This window comes from Propithecus coquereli, unplaced genomic scaffold, assembly GCF_000956105.1.
Source record: "Propithecus coquereli isolate 6110/MARCELLA unplaced genomic scaffold, Pcoq_1.0 Scaffold188, whole genome shotgun sequence".
In the NCBI taxonomy this organism is placed as follows: domain Eukaryota; kingdom Metazoa; phylum Chordata; class Mammalia; order Primates; family Indriidae; genus Propithecus; species Propithecus coquereli.
Genome location: NW_012143634.1, coordinates 4,482,082 through 4,506,854, shown reverse-complemented (window position 1 = coordinate 4,506,854; position 24,773 = coordinate 4,482,082). Strand labels below are relative to the sequence as shown.

At 37.1% G+C, this 24,773-nt stretch overlaps 1 protein-coding gene and 1 pseudogene across 1 annotated transcript in view; one reads left to right on the top strand and one right to left on the bottom strand.

Moving 5' to 3' along the window:
- CASK (calcium/calmodulin-dependent serine protein kinase (MAGUK family)) overlaps nucleotides 1–24,773 on the bottom strand; it is a 437,172-nt gene that overhangs the window by 332,647 nt on the left and 79,752 nt on the right. The gene's annotated exons all lie outside the window — the stretch shown is intronic.
- Nucleotides 16,978–18,331, top strand: LOC105809063 (annotated as a pseudogene).

Below are 24,773 nucleotides of genomic sequence, written 5' to 3'. Positions count from 1 at the left end.
AGTGACAAATTATTCACTGCTGTCATATGTACCCTGAATTGGTACTTAATGAGGATATTTGATCCTGTGGTAGGATCTTAGCACTGCTTTGGAATGGAGTAGCACCAACTACTACAATCTAACTCAAACATTAAGGCAACAAAGTTTAAAAATTATTTGGTGTGGCAGATTAAAGAGCACCAGAAATTTTTTGTCATCTGTCCCATCCAGAGGTGGGATCTATATCCCTTCCCCTTCAATCCAGGTGGGCTCTGTGACTTCTCTGACCAATAAAATATAGTGGAAATGAAACTGTGCCAGTTTTCCTGTTAGCCTGATGGAGCATTTTCCTTAATATATTCATAGACATTCGTCGATAGTGTCTTATCACTCCATCCTCACATGGTGGAAGGCGCAAGGCAGCTCTCTAGAGCCGCTTTTATAAGGGCAAATATAAAATATTTCCCTGTCATCACATCACTTTGGCTTTTGGTTGAGATTAGTTTTAAAATATTCTGTGTATGGTTAGTCTAATAATTATCAAATTTTACTTAAAAGAATTAAAGACATAAATATCGCTTTAGTGTAATTTTACCCTTTTCATTATTCTTGGCTTAATTTTAATAATTATTAACTATTTAATGGAACCTCCTGAATAATTTCTATCATTTTTAATGTGCATTGGTAAAACTATTATTAATTCCTCTTCACTGAAGTGTTAGCAGTATATTAAGGCAAACAATAGTTTTAAAAATACTATGTAATACATTTACTTTGATTAACTTAAGAGAAAACTCCAAAAGAAGTAGCCATCATGTAAAATGCAAATGGATGAGGGAAACTCACTTGATATCTGTTAATAATCCTCAGAAAATTTTTAAGAAAAAAATAAACATGACAATGCCTTCAAACTAAATCTAAGTCATAGAAATATACACTAGAGAAGAGAGGAGTATTGATTAAACTAGCCAGACATAGTCATACACGGTAAGCCAGAACATAAAAGGGCCCTGTGTCTTTGTCTATTTGGACTGCTACAATAAAACATTAATATCATAGACTAGGTGGTTTATAAACAATAGAAATTTCTTTCTCACAGAGGCCGCAAAGGCCAAGATCAAGGTGCCAGCAGATCTGGTGTCTGGTGTGAGCTACTTTCTAGTTCACGGATGGCATTGTCTCATTGTGTCCTCACATGGTGGGAGGGGTAAGGGATCTCTCTGGGGCCTCTTTTACAAGGGCACTAATCCCATTCATGAGGGCAGAGCCCTTCCAAAGGTACATCCCCAAATATCATCACCTCGGTGATTAGGATTCAACGTATGAATTTGGGTGGGGGAAACAACATTCAGACCATACCAGGCTCATACTCTCTAAATCAGCAGTCCTTAATGAACATCTCAGACTTGTGAGTGAAAAATTTATTTTATCAGCCACTCTGGTGGCAGAGAGTTTTACAGAAGACAAATAACTTCTATGAACATGTTTGATTTTTTTTATTAAAAATTTTTTTGGAATTTTTTTTTCTGACAGTATTAGAAGAAGAAAAATTTCATGTCTTATCAGAGCCTAGAAAAACTACTCTCCAGTAGCTTTATTTTTTTAAAAAAAAAAGGTAAGAGGAAGATGAAGTAATTAAAATAAATAGAAATTATAGAGATGGGATGGAGGTGAGCAAGATGAAGACAACTCCAGAATTAACAGGTGATGAGCTGCAATAGAAAATAGGGAAATTACTGACCACTTACAATGTGCTAAGCACTAAGTTGAGGGCTTCACAGATATTATCACCCTTAATCTTTGCACCAGCTCTGTGAGGACAGTATTATTCTCCCTGTTTGACAGCTAGGAAAGCTCAGGTTTATGGAACTTAAGGTCACATTGCACAAGACAGATCTGGAATGTCTGGCACATCTGACTCCAATTCTTCCCATGCTTTTCCTACTTTGATGGATCTGTAAGGAAAACTGTAAAGCCTTTAGCTATAATCTACTTAGTACTTAACAACCTCAAACTTTACTTGGATTTAACAAGAACTCAACAGGATAGCATTGTTCTTTACTTAATCTCGTGCAAGAGATGGCTATTTTCAAATGATGTGAGGGGAGAAGATGACTATGTTAAAAAAATAAAAGGTTAGTTTCCAAAGATCAGTAAAAAATCATTAGATGAACAAATAATCAAGGTGGGGATACAGGAGAAACCTGGTAACACTTTTATTCATATATTAAAAGTGTTAAAAAATACATACACATTATAGAGACAAATTGGTGAAGCTTCTCAGAAAGCTGGCATTGTTTACTGACTTTACGCTAAAAAATGAGTAATTTGGCAATCATTCCTCAAACAATAGTTTTAAAATTCCCTGGCAGTTATTTCTGGAGTAAACAAAATAGATAAAATCTACTATATTGATAGGGAGAAAATTTAAGCAAGCCAAGATAAAGGCAAATACCACAGACAATGCAAGGCCAATTCAAATAGACGAGCAGAATTCTTTCCAAAACATTTCAATAATGGCACTCAGGTCATAACTTTAGAAACATTTCACCTCATTTTGAACCAATACCTTTTGTCATTATTTTCTAAGTATCCAATAACAATAACAAACAGATTCACTTGTATCCTGAGTTACTCTCCATCTTTAATATTTACTATTAAGGAAGAGGATCTTATGTCTGGATTACTAGATTTAAAGGTAGCTATGTTTTATTCCTACTTTTGCACACCCTAGTACATAGTATTCTGCATAGAACAGGTATCTAATGAGCCTGCCCCCATAAGACTGAATGTATCCTTTTGTACACTAATAAATCAGACCCCCATTATGTGAAATGTAAATATCTAAACAGTCTGGACAGATATTTACTCCACATTACATGAGCTGATAAAACAAAATTGCTCTACTCTATATCCCTTGGGACAATATATATATATATTTTTTTCTTTGTACAGAAATCGTAAGTGTACAGCTTGATGAATTTTCAGTGAACTCACCCATATAACCAACATCCAGATCAAGAAATAGTACATAACCAGCACCTCAGTAACCCCTATTGTGCCCACTCCCAGTCACTACCTCCCTGCAGAGGTAACAAGTGTTTTGACCTCAAACATCATAGATTATACTGTTTTTGTACTTTGTATAAATGGAATCAGAATAGGTAGTCTTTTATGCCTGGCTTCTTTCACTTATCATTATGATTGTGAGATTCAGCTATGTTTTGTGTGTAACAAAGGTCCATCCATTCTCATTACTTTGTAGTAATTGTATGAATACACTATAATTTATTTATGTCATTCTACTGCTGTTTGGATATTTGGGTTATTTCTAATTTAGGGCTATTATGAAGAATTCTGCTATAAGTACTCTTGTACATGATTTTTTTTTGGTGAGCATATGTTAAGGCATTTCTGTTGACTACATACCTAGAGGTGGAAATGCTAGGTCATAAGATATATGTATATGTGTATGATATATATATATGTATGATATATATATATATGTGTGTGTATATATATATATATGTACATATGTGTGTGTGTGTATACCCAGTTTACCAAAGTGTTCGAACTAATTTATACTCTTATTAGCAGTAAGAGTAAGAGCTCTGATGATTCTACATCCTGACCGACACTTGGAATTGTCTGTCACTTTCTTTCTTTCTTTTTCTTCTCAGTTTCACTCAAAGTTTATTTTACAAAAGTCAGAGGCAACATTTGCCTCTACATCTTTTTTTTTTTGTTTCAAAACATTAAGGGGGTACAAATGTTTTTGATTACATGGATCGCTTTTGTAATGCTTGAGTCACAGTTATAAGTGTGCCCATCACCCAAATAGTGTTCACTGTATCTGTTAGGGAGGTTTTTGCCCCTCCTCTCTGCTTGATTTCCACTGAGTTTTACTTCCCTCTGTGCACATGTGTGCTTATCTTTCATTTTTTAGCCATTTTGTTAGGAATGTGGTGGTATCACACTGTGGTTTTAATTTACATTTCTTTGATGACTAATGAAGTTCTGTACCATTTATTGATCATTTAGATAAACTTGTTTTCTGAAATATCTTTCAAGTCTTTGTCCATTCCTGAGACTTCCTGATTTGTCTCTGGGATCTCTGCAGAATTTACTTTGAGGATACCTAGACTTGACTTCTTTCTCATGGTTTGAGAATGGTCACCACCCATTACCATAAGTAATTATATGACCTAATTATAGCAAGCCGCAGAACAAGCTTGCACAGCAAAGTAGTTTGGATAAACTAGTGTGCTAGCCAGGTAGGAAGTGATAGATAAACATAGTATTAGAATTATGTTTTTATACCCCAGCTTTGGAGTCCTGACCATGAAAGTGTTACTCAGCCTATTTACCTTGTACAGATGTAATCTTTGCCAAAAAGCAGAACCTTCCTTTCTTTGTTCATCAACTGTCACTCTGTTCCTTTATTGCACTGTACCTAGGATCCTCAGTAAATTCACAAAACTTATATGGCATTCATTCATTCAATAAGTATTTACTGAGTACCTACATTGTGCTACTATGCTAGTCATAGTTCTAGATGGTCAGAGTAAAGATGTGGAAAAAAAATCCAGAAAAATAAAAATCCTCGCCTTCGCTTCGCACACACCCACCACTTTTCTGTTTGGGGTTATGAGATCCATAAAGCCAAGAGTACCCGGGCACTAGGATATAAAGGATGAAGGATAACAGCCTGAGATGTGAGGAAATATGGGCTTTGGACCAAACGGCAGACTGACTTGGATTCACCTTGCTCTACCACTTCCTGTTCATCAATCCAAAAGTTCTTTTTTTTTTCTTTTCGAGACAGTCTTGCTCTGTTGCTGGGGCTAGAGTGCTGTGGTGTCAGCTTAGCTCACAGCAACCTCAAACTTCTGGGCTCAAGCAATCCTCCTGCCTCAGTCTCCAGAGTAGCTGGGACTACACATATGCACCACCATGCCAGGCTAATTTTTTCTATTTTTAGTTGCCTGACTAATTTCTTTCTATTTTTAATAGAGGCGGAGTCTCGCTCTTGCTGAGGCTGGTCTCGAACTCCTGACCTCAAGCGATCCTACTGCCTCCCAGAGTGCTAGGATTACAGGCGTAAGCAACCACACCCGGCCCAATCCAAAAGTACTTTAACTTCTCTAATCCTCAATATCCTCAACTGCAAAATGTAGATAATGTATTTTTTGCAGGGTTTCTCTGAAGATAAAATGAGATAACATATATAAACAGCACCAGCAACATGCCTGGCATTTTAAATAGTGGATGATCAGTACATGGCAGCAATTAAAAAGGAGAATATGCTTATTCATTCATTATAGATGCAATCTTTACTACAAACAGAAGTACGAAACTACTTCTGTTTATAGATACTGCTCTTTTTGATTTACTGTTACTAAAATCTTTTAATTATAAAGTCAATTATTCATGCTACCAAAGAAGTAAACAGATGATGTATTATAAAGCAACAGTTCACATGAAAGTATCAGCTTTTAAAAAAACACTAAACTTTAACCCACTCATCAACTCATCAACTTCCTATTTAAGGCTTAAACCCTCTAAATTCGATCCCATATATTGGCCATGAAGGAACTGGGCAATAGGAAAGTGAGACAGATGGTGGAAAGCTGGTATAATGAACAAAGAACAAAATCCACTCTAGGAAAATTATAAATGAATAGTTTTGGACCTCCCTGAATGTGGTGATTTCTTGTAATTGGGCATCTCTCTTTAGGGGCCCTTGGAAGCTATGCCTACAGAATGCCTATCTTTCCACAAAAGATAATGACTCCTGTGTGTCATGGGCTTTTAAGCCAGGGCAATTCCCATACTCACCCAACAAGGACCTCATTTCCTTACAACTGGTAAAATAAGACAGGGTTAAGCACAAATATTATTCCTATTTCCACTTTTATAGATATAAACACTGAGAAACCTTGTTCACAAAACAAGCAGACGATACCATATGACCTAGAAATTCCATTCCTAGGTATACACCCTAGAGACTGAAAACATACGCCCACACAAAACCATACAGTTGATTTTCATTATTTGCGGTAGTTATGTTCTATAAAGTCAACTCAAACACTGAATGAGAAAATACTAAACCATTGCTTCTTAGAGGAAATACAGGGTTAGGTTCCTGTGAATCTCTGGTCACAACATTTTTGTCAGCTGACCAATATGTAACCTTATTTTCTGTGTGTTTCTGTTTAAAGACACTTTACTTCATATGTATGGTTGATTCATTAATGTTGAACTCATGGCCAATAGCTCTATAATTCATGCCTGAATGATACTTATCTAACATACGTATTTTCTCTGTAAGGCACATCATAGCCTTCTTGTTCTTAGGAACACCAGACAGCACTTCAACACTATGCTTGGGGGCCATTTTAAGCAGCAAAATCACCAGCAAAAAAGCACAAAAAAGTGAAAAATGTGGCATTAAACAGACCTTGAAAAGGGCACTCATTTATGGTATGAAAGCCAAAACAAGAAGGCAGAGGTTTATCTTGTTTGACCTCAGCTGACAATGTGTGTGTTGAGTAATTCAAATTTTTTGCCACTTTGTACATGTCTGTGAGTGACCACAAAAGTGCTATGAGTACTAGTTTTGGGATTATAAATAAATATTAGTGAGCAGGCAAATTCCTAAGTACAGAATCCATGAATAATGAAGACTGTACATGAATAATCATATCAGCATATTACATAACAGCTAAAAAACTGATATAACCCAAATGTCCATCAATTAATGAATGGATGTATAAAATGTGGTATATCTACACAATGGAATATTATTTATCCGTAAAAAGGAACGAAGTACTAATGCATGCTACTACATAGATAAACCTTAAAAACATGCAAAGTGAAAGAAGTCAGAAGCAAAGGTCACATATTATATGATTCCATTTCTATGAAATGTTTCAAAATAGGCAAATCCATAGAGATAGAAAGTAGATTAGTGGTTGCCAGAGGCTGGGGAGAGGGGAAAATAGTATGTATCTATGAAAAGGTATAGGGTTTCATTTGGGGGTAATGAGAATGTTCTGAAAATAGATAGTGACAGTTGCACAAATCTGAATATGCTGAAAACCTCTGAATTGTACAATTTAAAGAAGTGAATTCTACGGTGTGTGAATTATATCTCAATAAACCTATTATTAAAAAAACCAAGCATGTGGGAATGGATGAGGTTTCTTTAAAGCAATCTCTTTTTGAATTGTATGCCATGAATTATATAATGACTTAATTAAAAATTACTCTTAATAATCCATCAGCTTACAAAGTTGATAAGGTCTTCCATTAATTTTGTTGAAAACAAAGTAAGAATCAATCTGATTTGGAAAAGTATGTGCTACCTGGTCTTTGAGAGTTACTTACTTTCTCAACACTGATGCCAATTTTTAAACCATCTCCTTGTCTGGCATCCTGGTGTTTTTTATATGTATTGCAACACATCTTGCAACACATCACAATAAGATTCTGGATAGCTAAGAGGAAGGCCCATTGTAAAGTGAAAGGAGAAGAAATTGTGAAAGGGGATATGAGAAAGGAGAACCTGTATGTCCATTACAGACATTTTCTTAAGCATATCAACTTTAGAAAGAATATATATGGAAGTTAAGAATTTGGAAATTGGTTCCCTTAAAACTATCCATGCCTAATATCGTATAGAAATTTTTGTGAACACTTAGGAGCACTTGTACCCAGTCTGAAGCTGCTTGTTAACCAAACGTTGGTTAAACTTCTCTCCTTCTCCCAGGTCTTCCCACTTCCTTACATCAGGTTCTTTCTAGCCTTGTTTATTCCTTCCATAACAGAAAAACTTTTTTTTTTGACTAATCTTCAGATGCTCATAAATTTTATGGTCAGAGTGTTCTATTAAAATAGACCCCATTCCTTATTGCAATAGTCCCTTTCTTTTCCTTGCAATAATCCTTCTGAAATGGACTCTTTAGCCTGAAAAGGTACAATACGGACAGACAGACACACACATACACACATAGAGCCATTAGGAAAAATAGTCAAAGATGTACCATCAAGGCAGTTTGCTAAAACAGTACTTGTAATTTATCATCTAAGGTCTACAGAAATATATGATTTTCTATATAAAGAATATATGCTTTAAAAATGTAGAAAAACAAAAAACCTAATGGGAAAACTCCCTTTAGGAATCTACTAGCCAGTGAACATCAATAATTAAATGACTAACTACTACAATCAGGAACTGTGAAAAGCTGGTGTTTTGTTGAAAATTATTACACTAGCTAGCAGCTGGTCTCCAGAAGTTTTGCTCAAACTATTCCATGAAATAAAAAACACTTACTGTTTTCCCCATAGAACCACTATTAATGAATATGTTTTTATAAATATTAGCCAAGTTTTAAGATTTCATCATCCTTAAGAATATGTTTAATAAGGCAAAAAGTGGTGGACTAGAAGCAGCCTGCCAACACGCTGTTTCTAAGGAAATAAGTGAAAAATGCAGTCAGCTGCCTACGTACAGATTGCTCTTCTCTGAAGCAATGTTATGAAATCACAGAAAAGAAACATGGGACACTCAATGTAGAAAAAAAAAAAATGGTGACGGGATGATATGTACAACAAGATCAAAGAACACCGGGCAAGAATAGGAGGATAGAGCACTGGGGCGCCGAGCTCACCTTGCTAGCACTGTGCGAATTGTGAGACAGCTCCCTCCGTGGCCACAGACCTCTACCTGGTCAGAACAGGGACCTGTCTGGAGTCTGTGCAGTGTCACCACACTAGACAACAGGTGCGATGGGGATCAGGCAGCAGCTAAAGCCATCCTGAGCTCTCGGGTGCATGGAGTGAGGTCAGCACTGGGCTGAGGAGGGAGTGGACTAACTGGAGGCTTCACTGAGCCATACACTGTGACTGGGAGCCAAGCGCTTCTCCCCTACAGGGCAATGGGATCTCAGCATAGAAATTGACTGGGACGCAGCAGGCCCTGAACTGAGAGGCTTTGGGCAACTGGTTCATAGGGTCTTGGGGTGGACAAGGAGAACTCTGTGGTCCCTGGGCCGCTGGAACTGACCTCTGCCCACGTGACTTGGCACCTAGGTGGTCCCCAATCCTGCAGAACAGCCTGCCACTTGCTCGCCTGGACTCTGCCCTCCAGGCCCCAACTGCCTCCTCCAGCCTGCTCAGCCTTGACCCCACCCACCAGGTTGGATCAGCCCCACCACCTGCACAGCCCTACAGGGAGAACTATGAAACATTGAGGAAGGAAATAGCAGAGGACGTAAACAGGTGGAAAACCATACCACGCTCATGAGTCGGTAGAATCAACATTGTTAAAATGTCTATACTACCCAAAATGATCTACAGATTCAATGCAATCCCTATTAAAATACCAACATCATTCTTCACAGATGTAGAAAAATTAATTTTATGCTTCATATGGAACCAGAGAAGACCCCACATAGCAAAAACAATTCTAGGCAATAAAAACAAAATTGGAGGTATCAACTTACCAGACTTCGAACTTTATTATAAGGCTGTAGTAATCAAAACAGCTTGGTACTGGCACAAAAATAGAGTCATTGACCAGTGGAACAGAATTGAGAACCCAGATATAAAACCATCCTCATATAGCCACCTAATCTTTGACAAAGCAGACAAAAACATACACTGGGGAAAAGAATCCTTATTCAATAAATGGTGCTGGGAAAACTGGATAGCCACACGTAGAAGACTGAATCTGGATCCGCACCTCTCACCTCTCACAAAAATCAATTCATACTGGGTAACAGATTTAAACCTAAGGAGTGAAACTATTAGAATTCTAGAGGAAAATGTTGGAAATACTCTTCTAGACATTGGTCTAGGCAAAGAATTTATGAAGAAGACCCCAAAGGCAATCACAGCAACAACCAAAATAAATAAATGGGACCTGATCAAATTAAAAAGCTTCTGCATAGCCAAAGAAACTGTCACAAGAGCAAACAGACAACCTACAGAATGGGAGAAAATTTTTGCATACTACAAATCTGATAAAGGGTTGATAACTAGAATCTACTTAGAACTCAGGAAAATCAACAAGAAAAAATCAAACGACCCTATCAAAAAGTGGGCAAAGGACATGAACAGAAATTCTTCAAAAGACAGAATAATGGTCAAAAAACATATGAAAAAATGCTCAACATCTCTAATCATCAGGGAAATGCAAATCAAAACCACAATGAGATATCACTTATCTCCAGTGAGACTGGCCTTTATCAAAAAGTCCCAAAACAATAAATGTTGGCGTGGATGCAGAGAGATAGGAACACTCGTACACTGCTGGTGGGACTGCAAACTAGTGCAACCTCTGTGGAAACAATATGGAGATACCTTAAAGAGATACAAGTAGAAGTACCATTCGATCCAGCAATCCCATTACTGGGCATCTACCCAAAAGAACAAATGATACTCTGTAAGAAAGACACCTGCACCCGAATGTTTATAGCAGCACAATTCACAGTTGCAAAGATGTGGAAACAACCCAAGTGTCCATCAATACATGAGTGGATTAATAAAATGTGGTATATGTATACCATGGAGTACTATTCAGCTTTAAGAAACAATGGTGATATAATACCTCTTGTATACTCCTGGATAGAACTGGAACGCATTCTACTAAGTGAAGTACCCCAAAAATGGAAAAATAAGCACCACATGTACTCACCATCAAATTGGTATTAACTGATCAACACATAAGTGCACGTATAAGAATAACATCTATTGGATGTCGGGCAGGTCGGGGGGGTAGGAGGGGACGGGTATATGCATACACAAAGAGTGCAATGCGCACCATCCGAGGGATGGACACACTTGAAACTCGGACTTGGGGGGGGGCAAGGGCAACATATGTAACCTAAACATCTGTACCCCCATAATATGTTGAAATAAAAAAAAAAAAGGAAAAAAAAGGAAAAAAAAAGGAAAAAAAAAAAAAAGCCCTGCTTTGGGATCCTCCCCAGTCCCAGTGCTGAGGCTCTCATGCTGGAGCCCAAGGCTCTGCCTCTGCCTCTGCCTCCAGAGCTCCCGCCAGGCCTGACACACTATCCCCAAGACTCCAGTGCTGAACCCGGGCCCTAAGATCCCACTCCAGAGCCTCCACCGCCATCGCAGGGCCAGGGGAACTGCTCCAAAGTCCAATGCCCCACTAGGGACCCCCCAGCCTCGAGCCACCAGTACATGGTGACCTGGTTTGAGTGAATGTTCATAGCCTGGGAACTCACTACAACTGCTTAGATAGCCTCACCTAGCTGCTACTATCATCCCCCCAGTTGGGAGACCCTGGGTAGAATGATCACTGCAACACCAGCCTCAGTCAAGAGGATCTCGCCAGCTCCCAACTCGAGCATCATGCAACTATCTGGTGAACAACCCAACAATGAACAGCATTCAAGCACAGGCTTGAGCAGAGGCAATCACAGGCAAGCAGAACAAATCAGAACAGCTGCATTACAGGCTTCTGGTGCACATTCCCCTCCTCTGCCACTTCAACATTCCAGAGAAGGGGGAATAAAAGCGCCATCTAGGGATCTCCCCTTCTTCTAATCAAGCAGGAGAGTTCCCAGCAAGGAATAGGTGCCCTGTAAACCTATTAGCCCTGAGTTGAGAAAGGAGGTATCAGGTGAGAAGAAACCAGCCAAATAATCCAGGAACCATGAAAAATCAAAACAGATTGACACCCCAAGAGATCACAATGGAGCTACAGCAGTGAACTCTGACTACAAGAAAATTGTCAAAATGACAGAAATAGAATTCAGAATATAGATGGCAAATAAGATGAATGGAATTGAAGAGAAAGTTGAAAACCAACAAAAAGAAGCCAAAAAAATATTTCAGGAAATTAATGAAAAAGTCACTGAAGAACTAGACAACATAAGGAAGGATATAATAGAATTTAAAGAAAGGAGGTATTTAGAGAATTTCAAAACACAGCAGAAAGTTTCAGCAATGGATTAAATCAAGCAGAAGAAAGAATTTCAGAGCTTGAAGACAAGGCTCTTGAGCTAACCCAGTCATTTAAAGAGGAGAGAACAAAAAAGTCAGAGCAGTCACTTAGATATGGAACTATGTGAAGTGAACTAACATATGAATAATAGGTATCCCTGAGAGAGAAGAAAAAAAGAGCTAAAAGCACGGAAAATCTATTCAAGGGAATTACTGAGGAAAACTTCCAGAGATCCAGACATCCTGATACATGATGGTCACTGAACCCTGGGAAGATTCATAGCAAATAGGACCCCTCCAAAACACACAGTAATCAGCCTGGCCAAGGTCAAAATGAAAGAGAAAATTCTATAATCAGCTAGACATATGCGACAACTGATCAACCAGGGAAAACCCATCAGGTTAACAGCAGACTTCTCAAGGTAAACCTTGCAAGCCAGAAGGGAGCAGGCTCCCATCTTCAATTTTCTTAAACAGAACAATTGCCAGCCTAGAATTTTGTATCCTGCAAAACTAAGTTTCACAATTGATGGAGAAATTAAGTCTTTTCCAGACAAACAGACATTAAGGGAATTTGTCATGATCAAACCTGACCTGCAGGATATACTCAGAACTACATTATACACAAATTGGCACAATAGATACCAACCAGTGTAAAAGCACCCAAAATAGCCAAAGCTCACAACTCCTATAAACGATAGCGCAAGAAGAAGAACAATAAAGCAACCGATTATGATGAACAGAACAGTATCACATATATCAATTCTATTTTTTAACATTAATGGCTTGAATGCGCCACTCAAAAGACATAGGCTGGCTGAATGGAAGAAAAAACACAACTCAAGTGTCTGCTGCCTCCAGGAGACACATCTAAACCACAAGGATGCAAATAGGCTCAAAGAGAAAGGATGGAAAAAATATTCCATGCAAATGGAAAACAAAAGAGAGCAGGTGTGTCCATTCTCATGTGAGACAAAATTGACTTTAAATCAACAATGATAAAGAAAGAGAAAGATGGTCATTATATAATGGTGAAGGAACAATTCAACAAGAAGACATAACAATCCTAAATATATATGCACCTAACACCAGAGCTCTCACATACATAAAACAGATTACACTAGAGCTAAGCAAGGAAATAAATAATAGTATCGTAACTGCCATGGACTCCAACACCCTGCTATCAGAGCTGGACAGATCACCAAAACAGAAAATAAATAAACACTCGACTTAAATGGGATCCTAGAACAAATGGACCTAACATATTTACAGAACATTCTACCCAAAAACTACTGAATATACATTCTTCTCATCAGCACATGGGACATTCTCCAGGACTGATTGCATCTTAGGCCTCAAAAGATGTCTCAACAAATTTTTAAAAATCGAAGTCATACCATGTATCTTCTCAGACCCTAGTGGATTAAAACTAGAAATAAATTCTAAGAGTAACACTCAATTCTATACAAAATCATGGAAACCAAACACCCTGCTAGCTACTGAATGATTATTTGGTCAATGATGAAATTAAGATGGAAATCAAAAGATTCCTTGAACTGAGCAACAAAGGAGTCATAAACTATCAAAATCTTTGGGACACAACAAAGGCATATCTAAGGGGAAAATTCATAGCCTTAAATGCCCACATCCAAAGGTCAGAAAGATCACAAATTAATAACCTAATATCACATCTCAAGGAACCAGAAAAGCAAACCAAACCCAAAGGCAGCAGAAGAAAACAAATAACAAAGCTCAAAGCAGAACTAAATGAAATGGAAAACAAAAAAATAATACAAAAGGTCAGTGAAACAAAAAGTTGGTTCTTTGAAAAGATAAACAAGATTGATAGACCTCTTGTTAGATTAACCAGGAACAGAAGATAAAGGACCCAAATAAGCTCAATCAGAAATGAAAAAGGAGATATCACAACTTATAGCACAAAAATAAAAACCATCATCCATGAATACTACGAAAATCTCTATGCACATAAACTAGAAAATGTAGAAGAAATGGACAAATTATTGGAAACACACAATCTTCTAAGACTCAATCAGGAAGAAGCAGAACTCCTGAACAGACCAATAATGAGCAGTGAGACTGAAACAGTAATAAAAAGTCTTCCAACAAAAAAAAGCCCGAGGCCAGATGGATTCACGGCTGAATTCTACCAGACCTACAAAGAAGAACTGGTACCCATAGTGCAGAAATTATTCCATAATATTGAGAAAGACGGAATCCTCTGCAACTCATTCTATGAAGCCAGTATCACCTTGATACCAAAGCCAGATGAGGACACAGCAAAAAGAAAAGTACAGACCAATATCCCTTATGAATTTAGATGCAAAATTCCTCAATAAAATACTATCAAACCAAATTCAACAGGACATCAAAAAAGTAATCCACCACAACCAAGTGGGCTTCATCCCAGGGATGCAAGGATGGTTTAACATATGTAGTCAATAAATGTGTTTCGCCACATAAAAAGCAAAAACAAAGACCATACAAATAAAGACATTGCATGATCACGTCAATAGATGCAGAAAAAGCATTTGACAAAATTCAGCCTCCTTTCATGATGAAAACCCTCAACAAAATAGGCATAGAAGGAATATATCTCAAAATTATAAAAGCCATATATGACAAACCCACAGCCAGCATCATACTGAATGGGGGAAAGTTCAAAGCATTCCCACTAAGAACTGGAACAAGACAAGGGTGCCCACTGTCACCACTTCTATTAATATTCAACATAGTGCTGGAAGTCTTAGAGCAATCAGACAAGAGAAAAAAAAATAAAGAGTATCCAAATCAGGAGAGGAGGTCAAACTATCATTTTTTGCTGACGATACTGATCTTGTATCTAGAAAACCCCAAAGACTCCCCTAAGAGTCTCCTTGAGTTGATAAATAAATTCAACAAAGTCTGAGGATATAAAATCAATGTACACAAATCAATAGCATTTCTATATACCAATAACACTCAAGCTGAGAGTCACATCAAAGACATAATATCATTCACAATAGCTACAAAGAAAATAAAATACCTAGGAATATCCTTAACCAAGGATGTGAAAGATCTTTACAAGGAGAATTACGAAACAGTGAGGAAAGAACTTGTGGATGACACAAACAAATGGAGAAACATACCATGCTCACGGATCAATAGAATGAACATTGTTAAAATGTCCATACTATCCGAACTGATTTACAGATTCGATGCAATCTCCATCAAAATACCAATGGCATATTTCGCAGATCTAGAAAAAATAATTCTATGCTTTGTTTGGAAGCAGAAAAGAGCCCAAATAGCCAAAGCAATCCTAAGCAAAAAGAACAAAGCTGGAGGCATCACATTACCAGACTTCAAACTATACTACAAGGCTATAGTAACCAAAACAGCATAGTATTGGTACAAAAAGAGACACAGACCAATGAAACAGAACAGAGAACCCAGATATAAAATCATTTACCTACAACCAGCTGACCTTTGACAAAGCAGACAACAAGGCACACTGGGGAAAAGATGACTTATTCAATAAATGGTGCTGGGAAAATTAGATAGCCACGTGCAGAAGAATGAAACAGGACCCCTATCTCTCGCTACTCACAAAAATTAATTCAAGATGGATAAAAGACTTAAATGTAAGGCATGAAACCATAAGAATTCTAGAAGAAAATGTAGAAAAAACTCTTCTAGACATCAGTCTAGGCAAAGAATTTATGACTAAGACCTAATAGCAATTACAGCAACAATAAAAACAAACAAATGGAACTTGATTAAATTAAAAAGCTTTTGCACAGCTAAGGAAATAATCAAAAGAGCAAACTGCCTACAGAATGAGGGAAAATATTCACAATACACACTTCTGATAAACGGCTAATAACTAGAATCTACAAAGAACACAAACAAATCAGCAAGAAAAAAATTAACAACCTCATTAAAAAGTAGGCAAAAGGCATGAACAGAAGTTTTTCAAGAAGATAGACAAATGGCTGAAAATCATAAAAAAAAAGTTCAACATCACTAATCATCAGGGAAATCCAAATTAAAACCACAACAAGGTATCACCTTACTCCTGTTAGAATGGCTTTTATTAAGAAGTCAGAAAACAACAGATGCTGGCGCAGATGTGGAGAGAAAGGAATACTTATACACTGTTGGTGGGACTGTAAATTAGTACAACCTCTATGGAAAACAGTATGGAGATTTCTCAAAGAACGAAAAGTACACCTACCATTCAATCCAGCAATCCCACTACTGGGTATCTACCCAAAGGAAAAGAAGTCAAAAGACACCTGCACTCGAATGTTTACTGCAGCACAATTCACAATTGCAAAGATCTGGAATCAACCCAAGTGCCCATGAATTCATGAGTGGATTAATAAAATGTGGTATATGTATACCATGGAATGGTACTCAGCCATAATAAAGGATGAATTAATGCCTTTTGCAGCAATTTGGAAGGAAGTGGAGACCATTATTTCTAGTGAAATATCTCAAGAATGGAAAATCAAGCACCACATGTATTCTCTAATAAACTGGAACTAACTGATGGGCACATAAGTACACAGAAGAAAGTAAAAGTCATTGTAAATCAAGCAGGGTGGAGGGGGGAGGAGGGGAAGGGCAAAAACCCACCTAATGGGTACAATGGACACTATTCAGGTGATAGCCACACTTATAGCCCTGACTCAAACCATGTATCAAAAACATCTGTACCTCCTTAATATTTTGAAATAAAAAATAATAGTTAATATATATATACACACATACACATATATACACACATGTATATACACTACAATTGGCTCTATGATGTTTAGACAACATAGTAAGGAAAATTTGGAGTGATGGGGTCATGACAGTGGAGTTTTTAGAGATGTGAATGCTGTTAGTATCAAAATGGAGTCCCTACATACGTCTGGTATGGCACATGTTTCAGCAGAGAGAACCCCGCAATGATGGATGATATCATCTCTTCTTCCCTGGTGAGAGTTTGAGGACAGACACTTTTTTCTCACCATGAGTGTCACCCCAGAGGTCAAGAGTCATGGGATGAAGTTTGCTGAGGAGCAGCTGCTAAAGCATGGATAGACTCAAGGCAAAGGCCTGGGCCAGAAGGAGAATGGCATCACCCAGGCCCTCAGAGTGATGCTGAAGCAGGACACTCATGGGGTGGGACATGACCCTGCCAAAGAGTTCACAAACCACTGGTGGAATGAGCTCTTCAATAAGACTGCAGCCAACTTGGTAGTGGAAACTGGACAGGATGGAGTACAGATAAGGCGCCTTTCTACAGAGACCACCCGTTGTAATCCTCCCAAGCCCATCTTGCTGTATCAGAAGTTTGTGAAGACGGCCACCCTGACTTCAGATGGAGAGAAGCCAGACAAAGACATGGAGAGCTGCAGTGATGTCAACAACCAGAGACCCAAGCCCCCAAAGATTCTGACGGATGAGATGCTGCTCCAAGCCTGTGAGGGGCGAACAGCACACGAGGCTGCCTGTCTTGGGATTACGATGAAGGCCAAACTTGCTCGGCTGGAGGCCCAGGAAAAGGCCTTCCTGGCTCATCTCAAAGGCCAGGACTCTCAGGACTCTCAGGCCTCTCAGCCACAGTCAAAGAGCAAGCCCCCCAAAAAGAAGAAAAAGAAAAAGAAGCACAAAGAGGAGGAAGAGGCTACAGCACCTGAAAGGAATGCAGATGAGAAGCACCCAGAACACACTGACCAGAGGATCAGGAAAAGCAAGAAGATGAAAAGGCAACATCAAGAAGGAAAGGTCTCAGATGAGAAAGAGAGGGCAGCTGTAGGGAATGAGGAGGAAGCGGCTGCAGGAACAAGTGGGCTTAGGGAATTGAAGAGCAGAGAGCAAACTGATCAGTCCCCAGGAAAAGGAAGAGAAAGAAGAGGCAGCACCATGAAGAGGAGGAGAAGATGGGGGTCTTGGATGAAAGAGGAAGAGGTAAGGAGGCTATAGGTGCTGTCAGGACAGAGGAGGTAGAGAGCACAGAGTACATTGACCCGTGCAGCAGAAGCAAGAAAAAGCGGCACTGTGAGAAGGATTTGAATTTAGAGGATGAAGAAGTTGAGGAAACTGTTTTAGACAGTGGGACCAGGGACACAGAGAACAGAGCATGCAGTGATGGAGGAGGGAGAAGCAAGAAGAAAACACAGCGACATCAAGAGGAGGAGGAAGTCGTTGATGTAAGGGATGAAAGATGAGGAGGATGGCAGGACTAGGGAAGTAGAGAGCAGAGCACACACTGGCTCAAGCAGCAGAGGTAAGAGGAGGAGGAAACGGCAGTCAGAGGAAGAAAGCTGGAGTTGGCACTGACCAGAGAACCAAAAAGAAGAAACAGAGGAAGAGAGACTGAAGGTCAAGGTGGGGCTCACTTGATTTGCCTTCAGGAGTTGAAGCCTCAGAGACTTGGATTGATGCAAGGTCTTCTGTGCTCCCCTAAACATGGAGTCCCTCTTAAGGAGGAAACGGCTCTGGAACATCAGTCTGCTGAGAGGAGAGAGTGTTGGCACGCACCATGCCTTAGTTGATGGAGTGAGCATAGTCCCCTCTGCAGCTTCTAACCCAGAGATTATGAATTCAGGTGCCTGTAAGAGCCAGATGGCTAAGGGACAAGGAATGCCCGGGGCTGGGGGAATAGGAACACAGATACCCTTTGAAGGGGCATCTCTGTTAAAAGAAGCTGAAAAGGTAGACTTACGTGAAATCTGATTTTTAAATATTGTGAAGGCTAAGAAAAACAACAAATTTAAGCCTATGGGCTAGAGTCAGTCCACAGGTTGCCAGTTTCTAGCATGACCAAATGAATGAATAAACATTGAGTTGGGCTCGTAGCCTACAGATAAAAAAAAAAAAAAAAAATGGAGTCCCTTATTCAAACAAGGAAAATGGAGTCAGGGGAGCCCATGAAGAAGCAGCCTTCATGAACACATGCCTGTTTCAGGACTTACTGCAATACATTCCTGCAAACAGACCGGTAACAAGACTTATCAGAAAATTTCCTCAAGGTTCCAGTTTTTCAGATAAGCCACTTATAAAATGACATTTACCTAGAAAGGGCTGTCTCTATCAATGAACAAAGGACAACTCTTGCAATGAGTTTCTGTGGCCTACAAACTTTGTTTTAAAGCAGCATACATAGACATCTTCTATGTGTCTTTAAAATTTTCGCATTTGCTCTGACCTCCGTGGATATGCTTATGATCTGTCATTGCATGCATATTCCAGATTGCAATCCTCTGCTATTCCCAAATAATTCCATTCGTTCTGAACCAAAAAAAAAAATCTGATTAATAACACCAATGCTCAAAAATGATTATCTGATAACTCAAAAATAAAATTAATACTTCACATTTATATAATAAGACATATTCATTATTTCACACAATGAATGAGGATAGTTCATTAATGTTTGAAAGAATGGGTCTTTTCATTTTAAATATTGAATTTATGAATTATAATTTGATATATTAAATCTGGGAACAGAATTTTAAAGTACGTGATCAAACTGGAAATAATATTCTATGGTGTTTTATACAACAAATTTAAATGAAAGTATAAGGCTTAATATATTAAAATTTGGTGGATTATTTTAACCACGTCAGTTACAAGCCAAGCGAATAATGAAACTAAGAAAATGCAACTGCAAATAAAAGGTTTTGGCAAATGATCTCTGCATGCAACAGGAGAATATATACATTTGTTAGCTAAATCAGTAATTACTCCACAAATAAACATAAATTCCCTAATTAAATTTATTAAATATTCATGCTTCCTGAGGAAAACAAGTGACAATTTTTGATGATGCTATCAGTTACATCAATCAGGGTTTGCCTGTACAGGACAATTTGGATTGTTTAGAAACCAAACCTTTAGTTAAAATGTTTTTATCTATACTCCTAAATATTTGTGAGATAATTATCTCTTTTGTGGAAGAGCATACAGATCAAGAGGAAACTTTAAAACATTTTTAGATTTTGAAATAAATATTTAATTTAAAAATAAACATTAACAGAAAGTTGCAAAAATAGAAGTTTTGTGTACCCTTAACCCAAACTCTCCCCACAGTATCATCTGATATAATTGTACTACAATACTGAAACCAGAAAATTGACATTGGTACAACAGACATTATTCCAATTTCACCAGTTTTACATGCACTCGTGTGTATGCGTAGACTATTCAATTTTATCAACGTGTAAATTCACAGTAACCATCAAAATAGAGCTACAGAACTGTTCCACAAAGATCTTCCACAATGACCACATGTACTATCCCTTCATAGTCACACCCACCCATCTCAAGATCCTCACCTAAACTTTGCAGTACCCCACTCCTGACAATTATTAATCTGTTCTCCACTTTGAAATGTATATAAAGGAAATCATATGGTATACAACAATTACAGATAGGGTTTTTTTAAACGCAGCATAATTTCTTGAGATCCATCCAAGTAGTTATATGCATCAATGCGTTTCTCTTTTTTATTGCTGAGTAGTATTCCATGGTATCAATGTACCACAATTTGTTTAACCATTAACCCACTGTAGGATATTTTAGTACTTTCCAAATTGTATCTGTTGTGAATAGAGCCATTATGAAAACTTGATTACAGGACTTAGTGTGAACATAAGTTTTCCTTTCTCTGGGATGTGCATATCCCTGGAGTACAATTGCTGGGTTGTATGGCAAGTGTATGTTTAGTATTTTAAAGAAACTGCCAAACTATTTTCCAGAATGACTATACCACTTTATATTCCTAGCAGATGTATAAAAGATACAGTTTCTCTACATTCTTGCCAGAATATGGTATTGTCATTATTTTTTATTGTAGCTGTTCTGTTAAGTGTGCAGTGATATTTCACTGTGGTTTTAATTTGCATTTCCCTAATGAATAATGATGTTGAACATATTTTCATGTGCTTGGTTAGAATATGTATAATGCTTTTTGGGAAAATATTTATGTCTTTCACTCACTGTGTAATTGGATTTTTTTTTAACTGTTGAGTATTTTTTTTCATCTATGAATTGTGCATTTGGTGTCATGTCTAAAAATTTTTTGCCTAGCTCCAGGTCCTAGTGATTTTTCTGGAATATTTTCTTTTAAAAGCTATATAGCTTTATGTTTTACATTTAAATCTGTGATCCATTTTGAGTTAATTTTTAAATAGGATGTGAGGTTTAGGTTGAGGTTCACTTTTGGCCTATAGATGACCACTTGCTCTCCCACCATTTGTTGAAAAAAAAAATCCTTTCCTCATTGCATTGAGTTTGAATCTTTGTCAAAAATCAGTTGGCTGTACTTGTGTGGGAGTACTTAGGGTAATCTGATCTGTTCCATTGATCTATGTGTCTATTTGTCTGCCAGTACCATACTGTATTAATTCCTATAGCTACACAAATCTTAAAATGGGGGTAGAATGATTCCTCCCATTTTATTATGGCTTTTCCAAATTATTTGAGCTATTCTAGTTCTTTTTCCTTTCCAAAAATATTTTAGGATAAGCTTTCTATATCCACAAAAAATCTTCCTGGGATTTTAAGTGAAACTGGGTCAAACCTAGAGATAAATTTGGGGAGAAATGACATCTTTACTATGTTGAGTCTTTCAGTTCACGAACAGAGTACATCTCTTCATTTGTTTAGAGTTTTGATTTCTTTCATCAGAGTTTTATATTAGTATTTTCACCATACAAGGTCTGTATATGTTTTGTGGGATTTATACCTAAGAGTGTCATTTTGTTTTAGGCAATTGCAAATGGTATTGTGTTTTTAACTGTGGTTTTCAGGTGTTCCTGGCTAGTATAAAGAAATACAATTGATTGGGTTCGTACATCTCATATCCTTGATGAATATCTGGTTTGGTTTGGTTCCACAATTTGGCTGTTTTTTTTTTTCCCCAGGTCAGTTTTGTTGTTTATTTTTTTTATTTATTTTTTTTATTTCAGCATATTATGGGGGTACAGATGTTTAGGTTAAGTGTGTTGCCCTTGGTTCCCCCTGCCAAGTCCGTGTTTCAAATATGTCCATCCTTCGGGTAGTACGCATTGCCCTCCTTGTGTATACAAATACCCCTCCCCAATTTGGCTGTTTTTTAAACAGAAAGGTTTTAAGTTATGAGTCCAGGAGATTTTTTTGTAGATTCCTTGGGATATCCATACATAGATAAAAATGTACATAAATGCGCATCAGTCATTGCATCTGCAAATAGGGACAGTTTCATTTCTTCTTTTCCAATCTATATGCTTTATATTTACTTTTCCTGCCTCATTGTGATGGCTTCCAGTAATATGTTGAATACGAATGGAGAGAGTTGACAACTTTTCCTTATTCCCATTCTTAGAGGAAAAAGCATCATGAGTAAACTTTTTAGAAAGATATAAGGTCTATGTCTTGATTCATTTTTTAAAATCTGAATTACCAGTTGTTCTAGCACCAATTGTTAAAAAGACCATCTTTTCTCCATTGGATTGCCTTTGCTACTTTGTCAAAAATCAGTTGACTATATTTGTGTGGATCTACTTCTGGGCTCTCTATTCTATCGATCTATTTGTTCATTCTTTTACCGATACCACACTTGATTACTATAGCTTTAAAGTAAGTATTGAAATCAGGTAGTGTCAGTCCTTCAACTTTGTTCTTATTCTTCAATAGTATGGTGGCTATTCTGGATCTTTTGCCTTTCAATATAAACTTTAGAATCAGTTTGTCAACATCCACAAAGTAACTTTGCTGGGACTATGATTGGGATTGCATTGAATCTATCAATCAAGTTGGTAAGAACTGACTCTTAACAACATTGAGTCAGAAGACTCATCCATGGAAGACTTATCCATGAACATGGTATATCTTTTTATTTAGATTTTTAAATTTTTCATCAAAATTTTGAAGTTTTCTTTGTATAGATCTTGTACACATTTTGTCAAGTTTATACATAAGTATTTAATTTTCTGGTGTTAATATAATGGTGTTGTATTTTTAATTTCAAATTCCAGTTTCTCATTGCTGGTATGAAAGCAATATACTTTTGTATGTTGACCTTATAACCTACAACCTTGCTATAATCACTTATTAGTTCCAGGGTCTACTGTTGTTGATTCTTTGGAATTTTCTGCATATACAATCATGTAATTTGAGAACAGTTTTATTTCTTCCTTTTCAATCTGTATTGCTTATATTTCTTTATCCTGTCTTACTGCATTGGCTAGGACTTCCAGTAAAATGTTGAATAAGAGTAGTGGGAACATCCTTGCCTCCTTCCCAATTTTAGGGGGAAAACATCTAGTTTCTCACAATTAAGTATGATGTAGGGTTTTTGTAGATGTTCTTTATCAAATTTAGGAGTTTCTCTCTATTTCTAGTTTGCTGAAAGTTTTTATCATGAACAAGTATTGGATTTTGTCAAATGCCTTTTCTGTATCTATTGATATAATCAAAGTGATTTTTCTTCTTTAGCCTATTGATGTGATGGATTACATTAATTGATTTTCAAATGTTGAACTAGCCTTGCATACCCTTCATTCCTTTTTAAGGCTTAATGATATTCCATTGTATGTAACATCCCATTTTGTTTATCCATTCATCAGTTGATGGACATGTGGTTTGTTTCAACAATTTGGCTGCTACAAATAATGCTGCTATGAACATTCATGTACCAGTTTTTGCATGAACATATGTCTTCAATACTTTTGGGTACATATCTAGGAGTAGAACTGCTAGGGCATAGGATACTCTAAGTTTAACTTTTGAGGAACTGCCAACTTTTCCACAGCAGCTACATCATTTTACATTCCTAACAGCAATGTATGAGAGTTCCAAATTCTCTAAATCCTTGTCAATAGATGTTACTGTTTGTCTTTTTGAGTACAGCCATCCTAGTGGGTGTGAAGTGGTATCTCATGGTTTGAATTTCCATTTTACTAAAGACCAATGATGCTGTGCATATCTTGATGTGTTTATTGACCATTAGTAAATATTCTTGGAAGAAATGTATATTCGAATCCATTATCGTTTTTAATTGGCTTATCTTTTTACTTACTGTTGGCTTTTAAGAGTTCTTTGTATATTTGGAATACTAGAATCTTATCAGATATATGATTTTCAAATATTTTCCCCAATTCTATGTCTAATCTTTTTACTTTCCTAATAGTGTCCTTTGCAGCACAGAAATCTTTAATTATGATGAAGTCCAATTTATCTACTTTTTCTTTGGTTGCCTGTGCTAAAGGTTTCATATTGAAGAAACCATTGCTTAATGAGTTGTGAAGATTTAAGTCTATGTTTTCTGTAAAAGCTTCATAGCTTTAACTCATTCACTTGGATCTTTCATCCACTTTGAGTTAATTTTTGTACATGGTATGAGGTAGAGGTCCACCTTCATGCTTTTGCATGTCAACATCCAGTTTATTTTTTAAAAAATATTTTTTCATGATTCTTATGGTTATTCAGGGTCCCTTGTTTTTTCATGTAAATTTTATGATTGGCTTGTCAATTTCTGCAAAAATGCCAGTAGGGATTTTTGATAGAGATTGCAATGAATCTATAGATCGATTTGGGGAATATTGTCATCTTAATAAGTCTTCTGATCAATGAACATGGAAAGTCTTACTATTTACTTAGGACTTCCTTAATTTTTCTCAACAGTATTTTATAGTTTTCAGTTAACAAGTCTTGTACTTCCTTGGTTAAATATATTACTGAGTATTTTATTCTTTTTGATGCTATGGTAAGTGGAATTATTTTTTTAAATTTCATTTTCAAATTTTTCACTGCTAATGTATAGAAATACAATTGATTTT